The 22,002-nt window shown below is 45.2% G+C and overlaps 1 protein-coding gene across 1 annotated transcript in view; it reads right to left on the bottom strand.

The window, feature by feature from the left end:
* The window catches only part of IDUA (alpha-L-iduronidase), a 2,362,715-nt gene that overhangs the window by 1,078,703 nt on the left and 1,262,010 nt on the right, over positions 1–22,002 (bottom strand). The window lies entirely within an intron of this gene.

The raw sequence follows: 22,002 nt of genomic DNA, 5'->3' as shown, positions 1-22,002 counted from the left end.
TTTTCAAGTTGAACCAAGTTCCTGCTTACCTTAACCAATTGTTGAGGAGGTTGAAACTTACTCTGACTTATGTGTGCTTTGGTGGTTTTTTTTTACTAGTACAGAGTTACCTGCCTTAAAGTTACGCTCCTTCACACCATGTTTCTGATCATACCAATTCTTATACTTCAATTGGAGCTGTCCGTCCCAACCATTGGTTAATACACTCTCACCTCCACTCAACCATAATGGGTTCATCTTGGTGCCTGGTTCTCTCCCTCTCGAGGAAACAAACAGAGATATACAGGTGATAAGATTAGGTGCAGTGTGTTATGACCATATACATTCTCTAAGGGAATAATCTACTCTATGGCCTTTATCATTCTATTTGTTCTTTCTACTAGAAGGTTGGCCTTGGGACAATGGAGTGCAGTTTTCTAACGTTTATTGTTCCATTCCTCTAAGAACTCTTTCATCTCCCCGGACGCAAAGTGCACGCCATTGTCTGTGACTAAAATTATTGGGATTCCTTTGTTGCTAAAAAAATTCCTTAAAAATGCAATAAGGTTGCTTGTTGTAGTAGATGGCGTCAATTTTAAATGTATCCACTGAGATGTATAGTCGACTAAAACAAACATGAACATCCTTTGGGGTCCCAAACTCTCCATGGGACCAATTATGTCAATAGCCAATTCACTCCATGGCACGACAGGTAATTCTACAGGAGATAAGGCACCTCTCTGCAAAATCTTGCTCTTATCACTTTTTGCACAGCTGATGCATTCTTTGACTTTTTCCTCCACCATGAAATCCATTCTGGGGAACCAGAAGCAACTTCTTATCTTGTTCTTACTGAAGCTTCAGCCTAGGTGCCCTTCATGGGCCAAATCTATGATTTGTTCCTGAGGTCGAAAGGAGGTACAATTTTTATATTGCGATAAACTTTGTCATCAATTAACCCAAGTTCAAACCTCACTTCCCAAAAACCTTTCAATTCATCTACAATATCTCTAAATTTTTTCAGGCCAACCATTCACAATCAAATCCTTGAGAATATTCATCTTGACATCCTTCTTCATACTGTCCCCCCATTCTGCATTGCTCAAAGAAGGAAGTTGAATAGCAGGATGGGTACATCTAAGTGTTAATTCTGAGTAGATTGTTCTAACGGTAACCTTGAGAGGTAATCCACCACTTTATTTTCATCACCAGGCAAATATTCTACCTTGAAACAAAAAAATTCTAACCCTAGGACCCACTTTGATACACGTGGAGAACTTCACTGAACCGTCTTGGACGAGAACATGAATGTTAAGTGTTTATGGTTGGTGCGGATGGTAAATCTAGTACCCCATAGATAGAATTTGAAATGGTCAACGGCTCAGAAGCATGCTAGTGCCTCTCTCTCGATAACAAGGTAATTACGTTCAGCTGAACTTAAACAACAGGAAGCAAAGGCCATAATAGTTTCGCCAGCCTCCCCTCTCTGAGATAAAGAGGCCCCAAGACCTTTGTTGGATGCATCAGTGGTTAAAATAGCTTTTCTTTTAGGATCAAAAGATCCTAACGCCAGTGAATTAATAATCTCTTTCTTTAACATGTCCACTGTTCTGCTGTGTTTTTCTTCACAAGTGAATTCCTTGTTTTTCTTCAACAACTAACAGAGGCTTTCACATTTTTCTGAAAAATTCTTAACACATTTAGCCATGTACTCGATAAGGCCTAAAAAATATTTGACCTTCTCTTTGTTATTTAGGTATGGAGCATCAATAACAGCTTAGATCAAACTGTATTTAGGTCTAAAACCTTCTTGGGAAATTTTGTGACCAATGTAGTAAGCTGAGCTTACTCTGATCTTACATTTCCCAGGTTTTACTGTTAATTCTACTTCATAAAGCCTCTCATATACCATTCCAAAAATTCTGTCATGTTCATCAAAAGGGTGTTAGTCATACCCTTGAGGACTTGCTGCATGATTTTTTGAAAGACTGCTGCAGCAGGGGCAAGTCCGAAGGGCATCCTCACCAACATATAAGCTCCTAAGGGAGAAGTGAAAACCATAAGTGGTCTGGACTCTGGGTTGAGTTCCACCTGGTGATATGCCATAGATAAATCATTGACAGAGAAACATTTGGCCTCCCCCATCGTGCTCAGCATCTTGTTTATATTAGTGAGAGGAAATCTTTCCACCCAAATATTTTCATTGAGGTTGCGCAGGTCTACACACAGACGAATTCCCTCTCCACCAGCTTTGGCTATTATAACTATGGGTGCCAACCACTCAGAAGATTCTATGGGTCACATAATTTGTCTAATTCCTTCTTGAGATGCTCTCTCATAAGGAGAGGAACCGGACGAGGTTTATGTACAATGTTTAGCTCCATGTTTGACTTTTATTTTATGTTGAAAATCTTTCAACAAGCCAAGATCATCAGTAAATAATTTAAGAAATTCATCACATAAAGTAGAGTTAATAGTGGAGCACTCAACAAGAGTAACCTGGTCGCTGTTGTTAGGGTCAAGTATAATGCCTAACTCCTGATGCTGACAGCTTAGAACCTTTCTCGACAATGTACAACTTCCTCACAGTGGATCTCCCTTTAACGTTTATATGTACTTTCACCATTCCCACCAGAGGAATACGATCTTTAGTGTACCCCTCTTGTGAAATATCAGGTTCACATATAGATACATCCAAGACTCAAAGCACATCTTTGTAGTCTGTGGGCCCAATTCACAAAAGTAATCTAAGACAAAATCCTAACTTTACGACTTTGAGTATTCACAAAAGGCATTTAGGAGCAGCAAAGTTAGGATTCCTAACTTTACTTTGTGAATTGGGCCCAGAGTGCTTAAGTGAGGTGAATGGAGAACAAGAATCTCTGAACATTTCTACAGTCTTATTAAGGAAAACTGTGCATTTGGCATTGTTAGGATTGGAAGTACACTCTTCATTTTTTACTTGGAACACAAATTTCTGGTGTTGTTCACCATCAAAATTAATAACTTTAACTTAGTTGTTTTCCCCGTCTCTCTACACACACGGGCAAAGTGTCCTCTCCTGTTGCATTTTTTTCACATAGCACTACGGGCAGAACACTGCAAACTATTAGCCAGGTGGTTACTACTACCACATCTGAAACATTTACTTTCCTTTATAGGTTTGCTAACAGTTACATCTTTATTTTTTACTTTAAAGACTTCTTTGTGTACTTCCCCATCTTGAACAGAAGCTACTATCTCATCCTTAATTTTCATTTCTTTCATGCATTTAGCCGTGTGTTCAATAGATTGTGCTAAAGTAATTGCCTCTCTGAGTGTGGGGTTCTTCGCTAGCAACGGATCTTGCTATTATTAGTGCAGCTAACAAACTGATCTCTTATTAGAGAATCATTAAACTCCCCAAAGCCGCAGAGTTTAGTCAGTTCCCTCAATGCTGCTACATAGTTGATAACTGACTCATGTTTACCTTGCACACGACTAAAAAATGTATGTTGTTCTAGAATTACATTGACCTTGTCCCCAAAGTGTATTTCTAATTTCAATAGTGTGACACTAAATACATCTTGTTCATCCTCATCCTCGAAATCAGGTTCTAGTACTGTCTCATATATCTTGCGACCATGAACTCCATTGTTATGTAACAAAATATGTTGCTTATCCAATGGAGAAAATGTTTCTCCCCCCATAGCAAGTAAATAAGATCAAAACAATGTTATCCAGTCTTTCCAATGAACTTCTGGTTCATCACTTTTATTCAAGAAAGATAGGGGTTGACTGATCCCAATATTTGCCATGTTTTACAGGAAGATACACTTGGTACTAAAAAAAATTTAAAAACAATACTTCAATACAAATCTCACAATATAGAAGGAATTACTACTATATAATGAATGAAATACTTTGCATAATAGAATCCATAAACCAAAAGAATTCCTTGGTACAAGAGGTGCACAATATGAGTTTAAAAATAAGTATGGGGTTAAACAAAGTCACAAAAATAGGCAAGCGAGGGGAGCAGGCACAAAAGTAATATTCTGAATGATACTTGATCTGGTGAATATGTGGTGTGTGTGTCACTGTGGAGCAAGTGACACACAGTTGAGGGCAGTGTTGCACCAAGGCTAACAATGAGTAATTAAAGGTGTGTGTGTGTCACCTTGGATATAGGACACACTAGAGCAGTGTGTGTGTCACCGTGCAGATGAAGATGCAAAAGTGAAAAATATGAATAAAGCTTACAGACCCTGAACAGAGGGGAAACAAAAGCAGTGTTGCCACCTATGGCGTTAGAGGCTGGAGGGCTGAGGTTCTGGATCCGCAGAAGCAGACTGCGTCAAGTTGAGGCTGCACTGAGGTTTTAAGCGTTGCTGAGGCCCTTGTATACGAAGAAGCGGCTGTGAGTAGTAAAGATGTGGAGAAGTGTGGCTCAGGGGTTAGAGGCAGCAGACCCGGAAGCTGAGATTGGTCCTGGACCAGGGTTCAATTCCCCGCCTTGGCGGGTCTTGGGCTAAAAATTCCGCGGACTCGATAATTCTCGCTCCGGTGCCTTCTCGACTCATGGGTTCACACTCTGCGACTCTGGGCAATAGCTTGCTTAATCTCCACAACGGCCCCTCGTGACGGGATGCCTGACTTTCACCTTGTGGATACCCTGCTGGGGCTATCACACAGGGGAATATCAGGACGGGTTCCCTAAGCAAGCGCCGGGAAACCCACTGCGGGTAGCTGTGCGCTATATAAGCTCAACTACATACATGTTGACAACAGCAGTCGCCGAGAGGCTAGAGCTCGAAGCTCTAGATCTGTAGAAGCAGACCGTGTAAACCTGAGACTGCGCCGGGGTGATTAGCGTCATTGAGGCCCTTGGATACAGAGAAGCAGCTGCGCGCAGTAAATACGCTGACAGCATCTGTTGCCGAGGTTCCTGGATGCGGGGTTGCGGCTGCTCGAAAATCAGGTGATCGTCTAGTGCAGCGTCCAATGTACAGTAGTGAGGCTGTGTAAGCTCCGTAGGCTGCGTGGGAGTGCAGGAACCTACGATGACAAAAATCTGAAAAGGGCCCCTCAGGACAGCGGTAACAAAAGAAGACAGTGCAGAACAGGTCCCACAGCCTTCTCAGGATAATGCGCCTTCGCTTTCGCTTATGCGTGCAACCGAAATGCAACACTCCAGAGCGGAGATGAAGAATGAGGAAAACAGGAACACCGCCTGACAGGCTACTCGGGCCAACAAATTCCACCACAAGAACTGTACAAGACAGGTCCACACTTGGATCCCAACGATATGTGACTTCACAGGAATAGCAAACAAATTTAGAGTCACGCCAAGTAACTACTTCATGACAGGGCCAATAAAAGTCATAGGAGCACCTGTCCCAATGAAGATACAAAATCACAGCTTGGAGAGAGCACTGAAAGGGGAGATGACTGGCTGCCCCCTGCACATGAATCATCGCCAGTGTTGAAGTTCAAGAAATGAAGAGAGGTAAACGAGGTAGGAGAAACGGTTCTTTATTCCAGTCATCCACTATCCTCAATGCTGCTAACTCAATATTCTTCTGTGGACTCCAGAAGGAGATTGTATTGGTAACAGGGAGGAGGGGGAACAGGGGAAGGGGAGAAACCAAGAAGAGAGGAAGGAACAGAAGGCCAATAGGGGAGCAGTTATATAATACAAGACACCCGGTAATTGTTTTCCTTGCCTGCCACCCTTGCCACGCCTGCCACAGGACTTCAAGCCGCAGGGGGCACTGCAGAATCGCGGCAGGAGCCGCACATCACTTTCGCACCAGCCGGCGCATAAAGCCTTGCTAGGGCTCCAGCGGCGCGGGGCCAAGGGCGGGCCCGTCCTTGCCCCTCAAAGACCGAAGGAGACTGGGCTGGGCCACCCCTCTGTCATCGGGGCCCTCGCCAAACTTCTTCTAAGCTCGCTGAGGTGAGAATATTTTGCCCTACTCTCATTAGCTCCATCAGCTCTACATAAATATGGGGAAGCGAGTGGGGCCGTTACCCTCAAAGCCCACAACAACAAGTATCAATAGCATGCTGGAAAGGGCTGTCAGCATTGTATCAAACAAGATCGAGTTGAATGAGAGGAGCCTCTCTCTTGGTATGGGGGCTTACTCTCTCCCTCCTAATTTGGTGGGCACTACTCCGAACGCCAGTATAATTAATGGCATTAGCACTAACTGTGTGGTTTCTCATGATGGTACTAGATCTGGCATTACATCTGATGGATATCCATCGGCGGTAACTACTTTGGGTACTTCGACACTCTCTGAGGCAACCATCGGGGCAAAACTTAAAAGAAAGCCCACTAAAGCTATTAGTGTTAAAAGGAAGAAACCGACCCGCCCTAGTACATATTGCTCTGGCCTGAGCTCATGGATACATGCTCCCCCAAACCCTCAGACAGTTGTAGCCCATGTGCATACTCCAACTGATGAACCCTGTTGCTCTATAAGTCCCCAGACAGCAACCAATTTGCACTTTTTAGAGAACAGTCATAGCGAGGTTATAATTGGCCCAATTGTTGACACCATATTTGATCGTGTAAAAGATGTCCTCAATAACCACTTTGCCTCAGTGAGGGAACAATTGCTTCTTTCCCGCCCTGAGACAATCCATACAAATTCTACCACTCAGGATAGCCCTACAGTGCCAATTGAGATTGAGAGGAGAGATTTACCTGCACCATTGAATAACGTGAATATTTTGCCTTGTGTGCCTAATTCTATTCCATTGGTCAATTCATGTGATGTTTGCAAGAAATCCATAAGTGTTTTGCGCCAGAGGGCTCAGTTGCAGTAAACAGTACACTTAATAATGGTAATGCCGAAAACGGGCACCGATCCATTACCCCTGCCTGTATATCTGCTTGTATATCTACTGTGGGGCAGACTAACACACACGCAGTACGTAGTACTTCGCGAGAGGGCGATACCGACACTATACCTTTGTCAAGTTCCACTGGTAGTAGAGAAGTGTTAAATTTGCCCCAGGCTGCTTGTCCCTACGTCGTGGTCTTGTCAGATATCCCCCCCCTAAAGCCAAACCAAGTTGAATCATGGGACAAATCCATCATCATGGTACGTAGAGTTGGGTGGGTGGGGCAGTCCATAAAGCATATCAGAGGGCACTGCATAGTTATCAACTTCCGCAATCCATCAGTTGTCAAACCATTATTAATGGTTGAGGAGGATCGCTCTAATATAACCACCAATATATGGGCTCTTCCTCTGGGATATTTCTATAAGACTTCCCTGGGGACAGCACTGTCTGATGTACCACCTTGTGCCCCTCCTCTCACTCTACATAATAGATTTTTGCCTCTATTGGGTTTGGACAGCCAGGATTGACTGACGCCCCCACTGTCTTCACCAGCATCATTAGAACTAGCGCTCTCTCAAATCGTGCTTACAATTTGTGATTTGGACAGTCCAACTGCTCTCAAGGTAGATTCTACCCTTAAAATATTGAGTTGGAATGTTGCCGACCTAGCGTCCAAGATGAACTCGCCTGAGTGGCTGGAGTTAGTTAAAATACAGGATATTTTAATGTTCCAGGAGACATGGGCAACAAGGTAACTATTTTTGGAGGGTTTTGAATGTTTCAACATCGTAGCATCTGCTCCAAACTGTGGCCGGCAGTCGGCAGGTCTTTCAATTTGGATGAACATCTTGGCAGGTGGTAGTGTCAGGGCCCTCTCTACCGACAGTGATACATTTCAGGCTATAATTTACAAACGGGGGGCCTCACGATGCCTAATCAATTTTTATAATAATTATTTGAAGAATGTTCCTAATATGAATTTTTTCAATTTATTTAATTTAATTTCTAATCTACAGAGTTCTAAGTGTGCAACTAATTCTGTAGGAATCTGTTTAGGGGGCGACTTTAACGTTAAGTTACCAAGCAGTATTCACTCAGCCATCCATCCCACAAATAAGGCACCAATATGTAATAGGGGCACTCAATTATTCAATCTCATAAATACCCACAATTTCTTGGATGTGATGGAGTTTGTAGCTGGACCCACATGAGCCAAACACATAGAACCTACCTACAGAGGTAGGGTCTCGGCATCCACTATAGATTTTATTTATACCACCCCACCATTAGAGAATGATGTGTTAAACCCCGAGGTAGTGTCCACAGTCTTTGGCGATCATAATCCCATTAATCTCATCCTTAGTCTGGCTTGCAGGCCTAACTATGATAAAGAGTGTGGCGCAAGGGACCTGTCCCACTCCACTGACACCCTCAGATTGGTCTGGCGTGGTATAGAAAATAATGCCCTCCTTGGTAAGATGTAAGAACTTATCCCGAATTAATTAACACTTGTTTAACCCATAAGGAACAAAATACTAAGGTAGTTGTCGCTTTCACGCAGTTATGCATGGGCATGAAAGCTTTGTTGTCTAGGCCTCAAAAGGATGTACAGCCGGGCCCAGGCTGGTTCAATGCTGACTGCTCCACAGCTAATAGAGCTCTTCGCAGGGCACTTGTTGATAAACCTAGAGACAGCTCCCCCCTCAAATCCCTTAGACATCACTATAAATTGGCTATTTGTGCTAGAAAAGAGGAGATTTTAAGAGAGTGTCGGGATAATCTCGCTCGGGCAGTCACGCTAAAAAATGGGAAAGATTTTTGGTTATCAGTTAAGGATATGAAATCCCTGGGAAATCCCCTGACTACAATCAGCTGCAATATTTCCAGTGAGGCATGGGAAGCACATTTTAAAAAGATGTATTCAGCACCAACAGCTGCAACTGATGAGTACTTAATTACGACCAGGGTTTCGATTAACCATTCAGAAGTAGAGGAGGCTATTGACCAGAGCCTGAGCTGTAAAGCCCCCGGGCCCGATGGTCTGCCCATTGATCTTATTAAAAGTCAGCCGGACTTTTGGGCACCTTTATTATTGAATGTTTTTATTAATCGAACAAATTACATTTTACCCAATACCTGGTCCTCCAGTATTATTGTTCCGATTTTTAAAAAAGGGGACCGCTCAGATACTACTTGTTATAGGCCGATCTCCCTGATAGATGATACGTTGAAAATTTTGGGGAGGGTCTTGTATAACAAGATCAGGTCATGGGCCGAGGTAGATCAGATTTTACATCCTTATCAGTTGGGGTTCAGAAGTAACATCGGCACTGTTGAGCAGTGCCTTAACCTCAACTTGATTATTGGCAAATATAGCATAGCTAAAAAAACACCTATTTATTTAGCCTTTAAGGATCTCACCTCGGCCTTTGACTTTGTCAACAGGTCACGGCTCTGGAATATTCTTTTAAATTACGGTCTGGACGAGCCACTTTTACATTTGTTAGCCTACTTGCACAAAGACCTTCACGCCAGGGTGCGTATTAGCAGGGATGGCCCCTCTCCTATTAATCCTTTATATCAATGACTTGAACAAATCATTAGTAACTCTTACCCACCTTGTCCCTTACATAAATGGCAACAAAATCCCTGCTTTGTTATATGCAGATGACACAGTGCTAATGGCCCGCACCCCAAAAGCTCTCCGCACTTTGGTGCGCGGTTTTGTTGACTTTATGGCCTCCTTGGACTTATGCACTAATTAAAAAATATTTTTTTTAATGGCGTGTGGTTCGAAGAAATATTTTAATTCATCAATTGTTTTAGATTCTAACAGTTTACAAAGCACTCGCACTTTTCCTCATCTAGGATTGGTTTTCGCATCAAACAGACGGTGGACCAACCATGTGGCTTATTGCAGGAGAACATTTTCCATCTCCACTAATACTATACTTGGTTTGCCTAAGCCCAGGAATACTGAGGTTGTATCTGCTACTGTTAAGATTTTTAAACTTCAATGTGTCCCAACTGCTACTTATGGCGCAGAAGTATGGGGATTTACTAACAGTGGCAGTATCCAGGAAAAAGAGAATCGATTTTGTCGCATAATCCTGGGCGCCCCTATTTCTTCTTCACAGTATGCCTGCCATTGCGAACTCAATTTGCCATATATTGAAGACTATATTAAAGCCCTGTGAGCGGACACCGAACGGGACCCATCCCTGGCCCTTATCATGTAAAGAAAGCAGCTTACCCTCAGGAGGTAGGACCACGCGAACGGGCTGTCGGAGGATAAACAAACCCCTCTGTATTCTGCCCACACAGGAGCGGTCCCGCATGACGTCACCGGAGGAGGAGGGAGTTACCCCGGAAGGGAATCCCCGGAGGAGGAGAAAAGGAGCCAATCAGATACCGGCAGGTGCAAAGAAGCCGGAGGAGAGAGGAAGACGCCGGAAGAAAGGAAGAAACGAAAGAACAAGAAGACGCAGAGCTGAATGAAGCCGAAGACCCCAGAAGGAACAAAGAAGAAGACGGAGAAGAAGACGAGACATGGTGTGAGGAGTGGTGGATCCCGCAGGAGGAGGCTGGAGAGCGGCAACAACTCTGGAGAGTCTCTCGAGTCGGGAATGGGAGGGAGAGGGTGAGGGGTGACTAGGGAGGGGGGTGGAAAAAGGGCACAGGGAAAATACGGGCATGAGTGTTGTTTATACACCCATGTTTGCACGACCTCAGCAGTAACCCCCATTCTAGTGTGGTCTTCATTGTTTTGGGTGTTTTCACTTGAGTACGAGCGTTTATTTGTACACCCCTATTTGCACGACCTCGGCAGCAACCCCAATTTAAGCAGGGTCTTCGTTGTGTTGATATTACATTCGAACCCAGTGTCAAGTCTGCCCTGTCACTATTACCCTTTCCTATAGCCACTTTAAAGAAAACCCCTTTTCCCCCACAAATACCCCAGCCCATCCTAACAGTGTGAACCACAACGGTGTAAGGTGACGGGTTAGCCCTAGTATACAGGCCTCTAGCTATATAAAGGACTGACGGCTCCTTATTTCTTTCACTCTCATGAGCCTCCGTGGGAGAAGCCAAAACCCAGGAGAAGACCAGACTGACGAGGAGTTCCCAGAAGACGACGTCTCCCCGGAGAGAGAAGAGACTGAATTGTCACTTAACCCCACTAAGTCCTTATCCAGAACTGTCATATCAAAGACTGTCAATAAACAACCCCTACTGGCTCACTATATACAGCCTCCTCGTCTGTTTATCCGGCCTGCACTCCCACAAGCCCGTTCTGCATTATTCTGGCTTCGAGTTTGGAAAAATCCTGTGGCCCAACTTACCAGGAAGATTGTATTCGATTGTCTAAAATGTGATAGGTGAATGGAAATACCTTGGCTGGGCGCTGTTCACAAAAGTCTAACCAGCGAGAACTTTGAGTAGTTATTTCTCAACCCCTTAGACCGTAGTGATACCAATAAAAAATCCCTCGAAATGGCCTTATACGCATCCTACAGGAATGCTAGATTTAATAAGGAATCTAAGAAATTTTCTATTGCCAGATACATGCGTATTGAGAATATTTCCTGTATCCTGTCTGGCTATCTTTTAAAACCTATTAGCCGTTGGGAAAGGGGTTTACTTTTCCATTTACGGATTGATACCATGAAATTTATGCTTTGTTTTCCATTGGGTTATAATTTTAATCTTGATCACCTTCCTTGTCCTTGCAATAGCCAACATAATCAATCTATGGTGCATTTTCTATTCTTCTGTAATTTTTATCTGATACTTACTAAAAGGTTTCTGATACCTTTTTTTAAGAAAAGATTGGTGACTGATTACAAGGCAGCCTATGGGACGGTTATTGCTTTGGAAGATGATGAGCTAATTTTTCGGGTTGGCTCCATCTTGAAAGCGGCTGTGCGTACTCGCAAGTCTATGTGCCCCCCATGATTTTGCTCAATTCACTTTGTTTTTATTTCTTTGGTATATTAATATTCTGATGAAATAGTTTTTTCTCATTATGATTTCGTTTATGCACATTGTATTACTGGGGGATCAGTTTTTATTTTTTTTATTAGAATTTTTTAATATCCTCCCTGCTACTGGACAAATTTGTACTGTAAATGTTGCTGCCTTTTTGTATTTTTATGGATATATATTGTTATCTGAATACTGTATATGTTGTTGTCTGTTTGTACTTGTATGGATATATATGTATATCCGAATAAAGATAATGAAATGAAATGAATAGTACAAGAATAGATTACAACGCACAGCATATAACTGATTGTTTTTACTGCCACAAAAAAATTAAATAAACCATTACAAAGTTGATCAGCAATTCACCACAATTACTTGAACCCCATAAACATATGTCAAAAGCAATGTGCAAAAATATCTCTCAAACATTTGTACTATATCCGAGTACAGTCAACAAGAAATCACATTAGAACAACAATCTAGTATTAAAACAAGAAACTAAAAATCCAGTATCGCTTTAATTTTTATTTGCAGTAAGTAACCTTCTCCTGACAGGATAGTGACAAACTAGAGAAGTATCTTTCAAACATGGATGGCAAGATGCATAATTTAACCATTCATAGTGGGGAAAATCCACTGATGAGGCAGAAAAGACAGAGAGAAGAAGAAAATAACTGTGTTTGGATAGAAAATGGAAAAAAAGAGAAGTCAAACACTAAGTAACTGAGATAATTTTTGGAGCTAAATCTCTGCCACCCATTCAGTCAGTTATTCCTGCTTGATGTCGATATTGCATTTATTACCTTCTTTCCATACTTTTGTAAAGCGGTCTGATATCCTTCTGGATCTTGTTCGCGCTATATAAAACTTTATAAAAAAGTAAATAAGGAGGTAAGGGGAGTAGCTTCAGTGCAGAACAAATGACACAGCACAGCAGTCTCTTCTATAGTCAATGTCAGAACAGGGAGGAGAAGCTTTGCACCTCACTGTAGTCTGATATGCTGATTCCTTCAGATAAGACAAAGGTTGCTTTTCCAAGGCCAAATATTAGGTTTGTTTGTTTCAGTTGTGGAAGGAATAACATACATTGCTCACAAAAACAAGCAATGCACATGAAAGCACAGAATAGATACGTTGAAGACCAAAGAGACAGATCTGGGAACACGGTTAATATCTGAACTGGTCAGCAACGATCAAGCAAAAACAGGATGGAACGGGCTGCCTTCCAGAAGTGATAGTAGGCATTAGTACACTACATGGCCACTCTTCCTGTGACCAGAATCTGCCAGGCTGCTTATTGGGGCTTTCAATAGTTTCCAGATCTCCAGGGCTCTCTGAATGACCATGAGGGGGACTAGTGCTAAAGTATGCAAAAGAATGGAGTACAATGGTATCTTGGAAGTACTACTTGACCGAGCATAATACGCTTTCTGCAGCCAATCACGGATCATGCCCCCATTTCATCCATGCCCCTTTCTGTTAAAAATATGGATTTATTGCTGCAGGGCTTTTTTTTATGAGTCTTGGGTTGGCATGGGGCCAGGACGGGAGAAGTGATAGATTGGAAGCAGTCAGGTAAACAGGGGGAGCAGCAGGGACAAATCCACATGCCAGTGCCACCAGGCTCAATTTCACCAACGAGAGTGTCAGTCAAATTTATTACACTCATTTATCCACCACGCCAGTGCCCAGTGTAGCATGCTGGCCATGCCCAAACCTGCTGTCATTGTCTGTCTCGTCTGCAAAGATTTCTGGCACTGTTGAATAAAAGTGGCTCTGGTAGTCACCTGACATCATGAGAATGCAACGAGTTATACTTTCTGCTATTAGAATATGAGATGATGTAAGAGCAGTAAATGAGCAAAGACCCCACCTAAAACTCCCATGACACTAGGCGAATTAGATACAGATTTTTTTTGTTAAGCTATTCACGATCACTGCATGGAAATCAACACCTGCAGACTGCCAACCTCACAGTCCGCTTAGTCATAAGCCAAGGGCAGACCCAGGTTTACCATCTTTTTGTACATGCCTTAGACTGGCCAGGTTTTGCCACCTCTTGCTACATTTCGCTCCCCAAAGTTGGGATCAAAATATTAAAAGCCTAGATTCTCTGCCAGGGTGTCACAGAATGCAACCAGGATCCCTCTTTTAAATCTACCATTCAGAAATAAACTCCTATCACTGGTTTCTGGAACCCTAATAATGGGGTCCTGATGACCACTAATTGAATTTAGCTTTCTCTGATCAGCCTGTACAATTCTGTTGCTTGTCCCGTACTTCCCTTAGGGGTGGGCAGGGGGAGGTTAGGGACAGTTTATTTTCTGACTAGTTTTTCTTATTTTTGAAGATTATGGTTAATTTTTCTTGGAAACAAAAAAAAAACCTATTCCGTTCAAAATTACCCTTGCACCACTTCGGTCATGGCACCTCAAAGTATAATAGTATTCACCTTTGCACAGAAACTGTGTGTGAGGCACTCCATGCAACTGGATAAGTTGTTCTTAACAACTGGTTCCTAAATAAGATTTCGTTTAACCACCACTGATTACCCTGCCCAGGCATACTTCCTGCTATCCAGTTTACGGTTCACGTGAGTGGAAATTGGTCAGATATAGTTAGGAGGTGTGATCGATCTATTCCACCATATGGACTAGGAGCGTACACATCCATGTGTGATTCAAGTGAGCACAAGTGAGGAACTACAGAGTAGTGAGAAAAATTAGTTGTGAGTGGGCGCTAATAATTCCATAATTGTATGAATCCCCCAGGCATGTCTTGCCCTCAACTGACAATGCTACTGATCCTCAGTATTTGTTTTGTATTTTATTTACAGTGGCAGACATCAGAAGGTTAGATTTTGTTTTCCCGCCTATTATAAAGAGTCCCGTGGCTGTACAGTATTTTTTTTACAGTATCCCTAAGGTAACGTTCCTGCCCATGTATTTGAGACATACAATGATGCAACTGAAAATTAAGCTTGTTAAGTGTACCTTTAAGCAGGACACACAAACCTCTCTTTATCAGTAGACCTTAAACTATATCAGGACTGTTTGAAAGGAACAAGGCTAACCCTGTTATTTTTTGTTGCTGTAGGCGAGCTATGTAGTTCCAGAAAATGTTTAAATCTCAATCAATCCTGACGGCTTGGAAGTGTGTGGAGAAGCACAATGGCTGACTGCATGCTCTGAACTGACCTCCGCCAGCCCATGTGTAATCTGACAACATCCTGCGCTCCTGAGGCCACGGTTGGGCTCTGGGATGGTGCCCTTTCATGGTGGTGATCTCCTGCGTCGAATGGGGGAGCTAGCCAGACTTGAGGATTGGCGGTGAGTTGGCGCCCACACATATGAGAGGCCCGGCCGCATGTGACTCGATTCAAGAGGGCAGCCTTGTGTGAGCCCTGAAAAGTGAGTGGTCTGATTCCCAGAGGCAGTGCAGCTGGTGAGAGCCCGATCCTCAGTGTGGATGAGTGATGAGACCAGGTAAGACAGCCACAGAGCATGATACAGCTGCGGGGCAGAGACTGAGGCCGGAGCTCAGCTCGTGAGGGCTGTGCTTGCCTCGACATAGTTGCCCGCTTGAGTTGTGGCAGTTCCCACCCCCCTACAGTTCCCCCCGTTCTGGAGAACTTCGGGCCTCCCCCAGTAAGCGGTGGTGTGGAGGTGAGAAGAGGCCAGGCCGCATTTGCGGTGAGAAAGGGGCGACAATTGCTGCTGCGACCAGATGGGGTGGCCCTCGCCACATAGAGGCCATGCAGCAGCCAGGGACCTGCACCTGTTGGTGATGGGGCAGTGCAGCTGGACAAGGCATCTGCGGACAACAGCTGCAGCTTCGGAGAATAGCAAGGGTTGGTGCCCCGGATCTGCAAGTTGGGGCAACCCACTTGGAAGAATCAGCAGCCGTGGCAGCGGTCTCCCTGTGAGTGATGGGAGTGAAGGCCTGGACCTGCCTATATGCTGTGGGGACTCTTGGCAGTAGTGAAAGCCTTTGCTCCCTGCCTTCCAGCTTGGCTGTGGGTTCCGCCGGACTGATCGAATCTCTGAGGAGCCAACGCTGCGATGATTGTGCTAGTGTGGGGGCTAACGCAAGCCTGTTGGGATTGGGCCCCTCCCTCTTTGCTGGTGGTGGCTTTTCGGTCAGCTGTGATGATGGGACTCTGGCTGTTGGCGCCTGGGGGCTCTGGCAGGACCGATATTCTGGGATGACCCTTGCTGCACCATGCCCTGATGTTGGCTGATTTTTTCATGGGCCGACAATCTGACCCAACTGTGAGCATCCTGAGACCGCGGGGCCTGGGGGTGGCAGGGACATGGATTGACTGGCCTTCGCCATATTACCTCAGGCAGTTAAGGTGCTGTGTGGCCCGTGGATGCTGGAGCCAACGTTCAGGGAGTGAGAGAGCCCGATTTATTCTTCCCACATGGCGGTAGCTGGGCTGATCAGAGTGGGAGGCTTTCTGGAACAAAAGAGTACATTGTTTTCTGGATGTACCCTCCACTGAGTGGCTGGTGGTTGGGGGCCTGGATAGTAGCCATGGGCCGAGATAGGTCCTCAGGTAGCAAAAAACTAGAATGGACCAATATACCGAGTCTCCCAGATCTGCGCTCCATCGCTCTGGGATCAACAAGGGGGGGATCTTCGGGCCGTGGGAGAGCCCATGGACACCCAGATCCTTGCAGCCATCATGTCCACAAAACAGGCGCTGCAGGGAAAGACTGATTCCATCACCATAAAGGTCAACCTCCTGCATGCAGATGTCACAGAGGGTTCACAGGAGACAGTAACCAAGCCCGAGAGTGAGTCTACCAAAATGACAGAACGTCAGGCTTCTTTCCAAACATTGACTGACAAAACAAAGCAGCTTGATAATCCCCTGGAGGACTCGGAGTGTAGGGCTCAGAGGAGCAACTTGAGATTCATAGGATTTCCTGAGGACACGAGGGAACCTCTCCTGAGGAATTTCTGGAATGTTGACCTCTCTCAATTGTGTACCTCCTTTGTGATAGAACAGGTGCACTGGATGTTAGCGCCCTGGCCACTGCTGGGAGCCCAGCCACAGGCCATGATAGCGAAGGTCCTTAACTACAGTGATCGAGACAATATCCTGCAACTGGCCCGAACACATGGTGATCCTACCTATGAGGGAAATCCAACCTGAATATTCTCTGACTATACAAGCAGGGTGCAGGCCCAGAGGAGCACTATCCTGGCTGCCAATCAACAGCTCCATTCTTTGACATCAGGCACATGTTGCTATTCCCTGCCAAGCTCTGTGTGGTGCATGGTGATCGATCGAAATTCCGGAGGAAGTATGGAGATGGCTCGACATAGTACACCCACAGAGAACAGACGGTGTACCAGGAGGGTCCAGGGGCCTCGATGAGGCACTTAGACAGCTGAAGGTGGCCCCGTGTAAAGGTGCAGCAGGATGGCACGTTGGCTGTTGCAGTGCCTGACTCTCAGGGAGGTGATGTTGACAATGCTCAAACACAGACCGCTGCTCCCTAACAGGATTATGATCTGTGGAAGATGTGTGGGGCTTCAGAGGGCCTTGTACAGCTCAACCCTGTACTGCACAGAATATGTCCCTTTTTTGGTTCTTGAGACGGCAACTGCTGGTGCTTGGGCTCCTTTACACCGCAGGGGCGCATATTATCTTGGAGGTTACTGCACAGGGTGGTGGGAGCATCACATTGTGTCACACCCTCCCACTTCTTGTTTGTTCCTTAATATTATTGTTTTTTCTTTACAAATTTGTGCTGGACCTCCTTATAGGGTGGGGATAGGGTTTTGGGGAATCCAGGTGTGCAAGCTCATGACTGGTTCCGGCTGGTGTGTGACTAGTAGTCTTGCGGGGGCCTTTGTATGTTCCACAAATTGCTTTGCGTTACTTGTTTGCAGGCCTTTGCTGGGTTGTAGATGCAACATTGCAAGGGTGAGGATGTGATACTAATTGGGATCTGATCTCACATGGGAAAACAACATTGGAATGAAAGGTTTGTGTTTACCCATGTGGTAGGGTGTGTGATTCTTTCGGTTCTGTTGGTGTTCTTGGTTTAAATTTGGTACAAGGCAGAATATTTTACAGGCAGAGCACATACACACAGATGCCTGCAAGGCAGGCGATGGAGTCAGGATGATGGATTCTGTTTCCTACACCCGCCCCAGGGAGACGATGGGCGGTGGGGCAGAGGTGCGTGCTGCTTGAGGGAGGGAGGCAGGGTGACCTGAGAACCTATGGCAGGAGAAGTGAAAATTCTCACTTGGAATGTGAGGGTTTGTAGAACTGCACAAAACCTTACAAGGTCCATACTATCTTCAACGTCATCGGGTGGGAATAGCCCTTCTTCAGCAGACCCAACCACATTGACCCTGAGGTGGATAAACTAAAGAAGAAATGGAGGGATTAATTAAACACATCCACTTATTCCTTCTATTCGAGGTGGGTCGCTATATGGATTGCTGCAGGGCTGCCTTTCTGTTTAAGGGAGGTATGTGCATATGCTGAGGGCCATTATCTGTTTCTCTCAGGAGCGTTGGATGGCATGGACATAAGGTTTTTTAATGTATAAGCACCTAACTGTGATAGGTGTGTTTATTTGCAAGGTGCTGGACATGCTTATGCTAAGCATAGAGACGCCCCTCCTGTGGGCAGCTGAGCTGACTTTAATTGTATTTTAAATGGATATGTGGACAGATTCCCCTGTAAGTGCAACACAAAACTGGGTATGTCTAGGGCGTTGGAGGAGGCAATGGCTAGGGTGGATTGTATTGATGCATGAAAAGCTATACATCCTTCAAGACTGGAGCACACATACCTTTTAGACATGCATGACATGTATAGTAGACTACACAGAATGCTTGTAGATCGGGAACTGTCCGACCAGGGGGGAACAGCCATCACAATGCAACCTTTACTACGTGTTGCTATTACATTGCATGCGTTACAACGCGTGCGATGTTACAACGCGTAGTAAAAAACTACGCATACCATTACATAGCATGCGCTTTTAAAATGCATGCGATGTAATAGCTATCCACGTCATTGTGAGGAAACTGAGACTGTTTCCTCACAATGACGTGCACCACCCCTCCAAGCAGGAACCGAGAGCTGAGACGGCGACGCTGGTACCACGAGAAAAGAGGTAAGTGGTTTAGGGTAGTGTTTCAGGGGTAGGGGTAGTGTAGGGGTGGTGGTAGTGTTGTAGTGTTGTAGTGTCATAGTGTTTTAGGGTTTAGGGTAAAGTAGAGGTGAGAGTAGTGTAGTGTTGTAGTGTTTGTTAGGGGTAGTGTAGGGGTGGGGGTAGTGTAGTGTCGTGTTTTAGGGTTTAGGATAGTGTAGGGGTGGGAGTAGTGTAGAGTTGTAGTGTTTGTTTGGGGTAGTGTAGGGGTGGGAGTAGTGTGGGTAGTGTTGTAGTGTCGTAGCTCTTTAGGGTTTAGGGAAGTGTAGGGGTGGAAGTAGTGTGGGTAGTGGTTTAGGGTAGTGTTGTAGTGTCATAGTATTGTAGGGTTTAGGGTAGTGTGGGAGTAGTGTAGTGTTTGTTAGGGGTAGTATAGGGGTGGGAGTAGTGTGGGTAGTGTTGTAGTCGGGTTTAGGGTAGTGTAGGGGTGGGGTGGGAGTAGTGTAGTGGTGTAGTGTTTGTTAGGGGTAGTGTAGGGGTGGGAGTGTGGGTAGTGTTGTAGTATTTTAGGGTTTAGTGTTGGAGTGGGAGTAGTGTGGGTAGTGGTTTAGGGTAGTGTTGTAGTGTAGGGCTTAGGGTACTCTAAGGGGGTTGTAGTGTAATCTAGTGTTTTAGGGTTATGGGCTTAGGGTAGTGTTAAGGGGTTGTAGTGTATGCTAGCGTTTTAGACTTTAGGGCTTAGGGTAGTGCCAGGAGGTTGTAGTGTATGGTATTGGTTTAGGCTTTAGGGTTGTGTAAGCAGGTCCAGTATGGTAGTGTTTCATGTAAAGGGGACAGACTGTGCGTAGGGGTAGGGTTGTGTTTTGAGTACTGTTTTAGGGTAGTTTTAAATTTTGTAGTGTAGGGTATTACTGTTGACTGTGTTTGTAGAGTACTGTGTTAGTGTGTGGGTGATATTTTGCGATTTAAATACATGCAGGAAACTTGGGTCCGATGTAAAGGCATATAGTATGCATTTCTAAGGAAATGCGAACTAATGCCATTCGTTGCAAAAAACTGCGTTGTGACCGTACATGCGAACTAAAAACTGTGTTGTAAAAGCATGTGTTTTTTTAGTTTGCGATGTATCTTCATACATCCCGGACCAGGTGTTTGTAGTGGAGCACCTGGGTCGGTTTTTGTTCAATCTCGCTCGGGTGCTCATGAAATACGTGAGGCCCTGTCTATTCCTGCGTGTCACCTGAGTCAAGAGGTGATGTGGGATGGTGCTTTTTGATCAGCTATCCTGGAGGTCCTAGAGTGCTTCTTTGAGGGCAATTTGGAGTCTACAGGTAATAGGGTTAACGAATGGGATGCCCTAATGGCTGTCCTACAAGGGTGTGCCTCTTTAAGGTATATGCGATCAAACATCAGCTGGGAAAGGAGCTACGGGCTAAGAAAGATATGTTGGGTGGTCTTCAGCAGGTGGGCAGGGGGATCCTATGCTGCAGGGTAGGATAGTGGAGGCTAAGCAGACAGTGGAGGAGACTTGGGACAGGTTAGATAAATTTACGCTGAAGGAATACAGGCAATTGTTGCATAGAGAGGGTGACGGACCCGTCCGGCTCTTGCCGTGGCTCCTCAAAAGGGAAAAGCCAGCCACAGACTCAACTCAACACATGTTGCGATCCGTGGCGGTGTGTCCATTGGGGGCGTTGCCCCACTAATGCCATTGTCCCATCATTCTACTTCTGACACAAATTGCAGCAATCTTGCAATTAGCGTGAGAAGTAGAACACGGACGCTGAAGTGGGTGGGGCTGCAGCAGCACTCTCCAGGTTGAGTTACAGCAGACAGCGCAATAGTGCGCATGTTCAATTTTGGGCTGGTCATTTTTATGATCAGCCCGATCGGGCGCTCAAGCCTTAACCTTAAGAGACCGGGAGTTGCTTCATGCGCAGCCCCCGGTCTACTAACGGGCAGGGATTATACCCGCCCTCTTCTGCCCTGGATTGGTTGAGAGCCAGGGGTTGCCAGACACTCACGCAAGACGTTGAGAAGTTGCCATTCCAACGCACCCGACCCCGACCTAGGAGCAGACAGCAGAGGCGGCGCGGACCGGCCCGGTCAGGTAAGTTTAAGTTTGATTTATTTTTACTTGATTTTTACACCCCCCTCCCACACCCACCCTCCCCCCCCCTTACCCCCTCCCCCGACTGACTAGCATCAGTGCTGGGAATGCAGCTCTGCTCGAGAAGCTGCGGGTGTGTGATTTTTGGCTGCCCCGGAGCACCGTGACTGAGTCTTTATCACTGCAAGGACGGGAGATCGCATGCTGTGAGAACCACGCACGCGGAATGCAGCCTCGAAATGCCAGCCCGAAAGATATAGCTGTTTAGCATTAGCCTCAAAACCAGGCGATTCTTGCTGTCTAGTGTCTGCATGAGCAGCCATCTCCACTCTGTCAAGTTTAATCTGAACAGCGGTGCCGTGACAGCAATGGCGAAAGTTTCCCTTTTGGAAGGCTGGGGGTTTGTGGACCATTTCTTCTACACAGTAAGTAATGCTTAGCTTGCTCTTGTTAAGTTTCAGTAACTATACACATACTTCACTGTAGCTGTAGTTATAGAGAGCTTCATTTCCCTGAGGAGGCGACTAAGCACTTTGGAGGGCGCACGCGTTGCATGGTACTCTATAGGGTGGAAGCACTTGTAATTTCAGTTACCTACAGCATGTTTTGCTTTGTAATACACAGAGGTGTGATGGAGTAGCACATGCAGAATGTCATCACAGCCCCCGCTAGTCACAAGCACCCAATAGGGGCCTTCATGTCTGTCCGTCTAGCCAGCTTCTCTATCTCAATTGTTACATATTGTAAATACACACTGCGAGGTGTTGGAGGAATTCTGTCTGAGGACTGGCAAACCCACTGTGTAATTTGTAACAAAGAACATTTAACGAATTGTGCTTTCCATCAATGCAATGTATGTGTACCAACACACATCTTGAGCTTTCCCATCATAACACACCTTGGCCTCCGTCTGAGGCACTTGTGGAGTTGGTAGTCATGATTGCTGGCCTTGTCACTGGAAGCACGTGG

This window comes from Lissotriton vulgaris, chromosome 3_1 (assembly GCF_964263255.1).
Source record: "Lissotriton vulgaris chromosome 3_1, aLisVul1.2, whole genome shotgun sequence".
Taxonomy (NCBI): domain Eukaryota; kingdom Metazoa; phylum Chordata; class Amphibia; order Caudata; family Salamandridae; genus Lissotriton; species Lissotriton vulgaris.
Note: the sequence above shows the minus strand (reverse complement) of the source record. Positions and strands in the feature narration are given on the sequence as shown.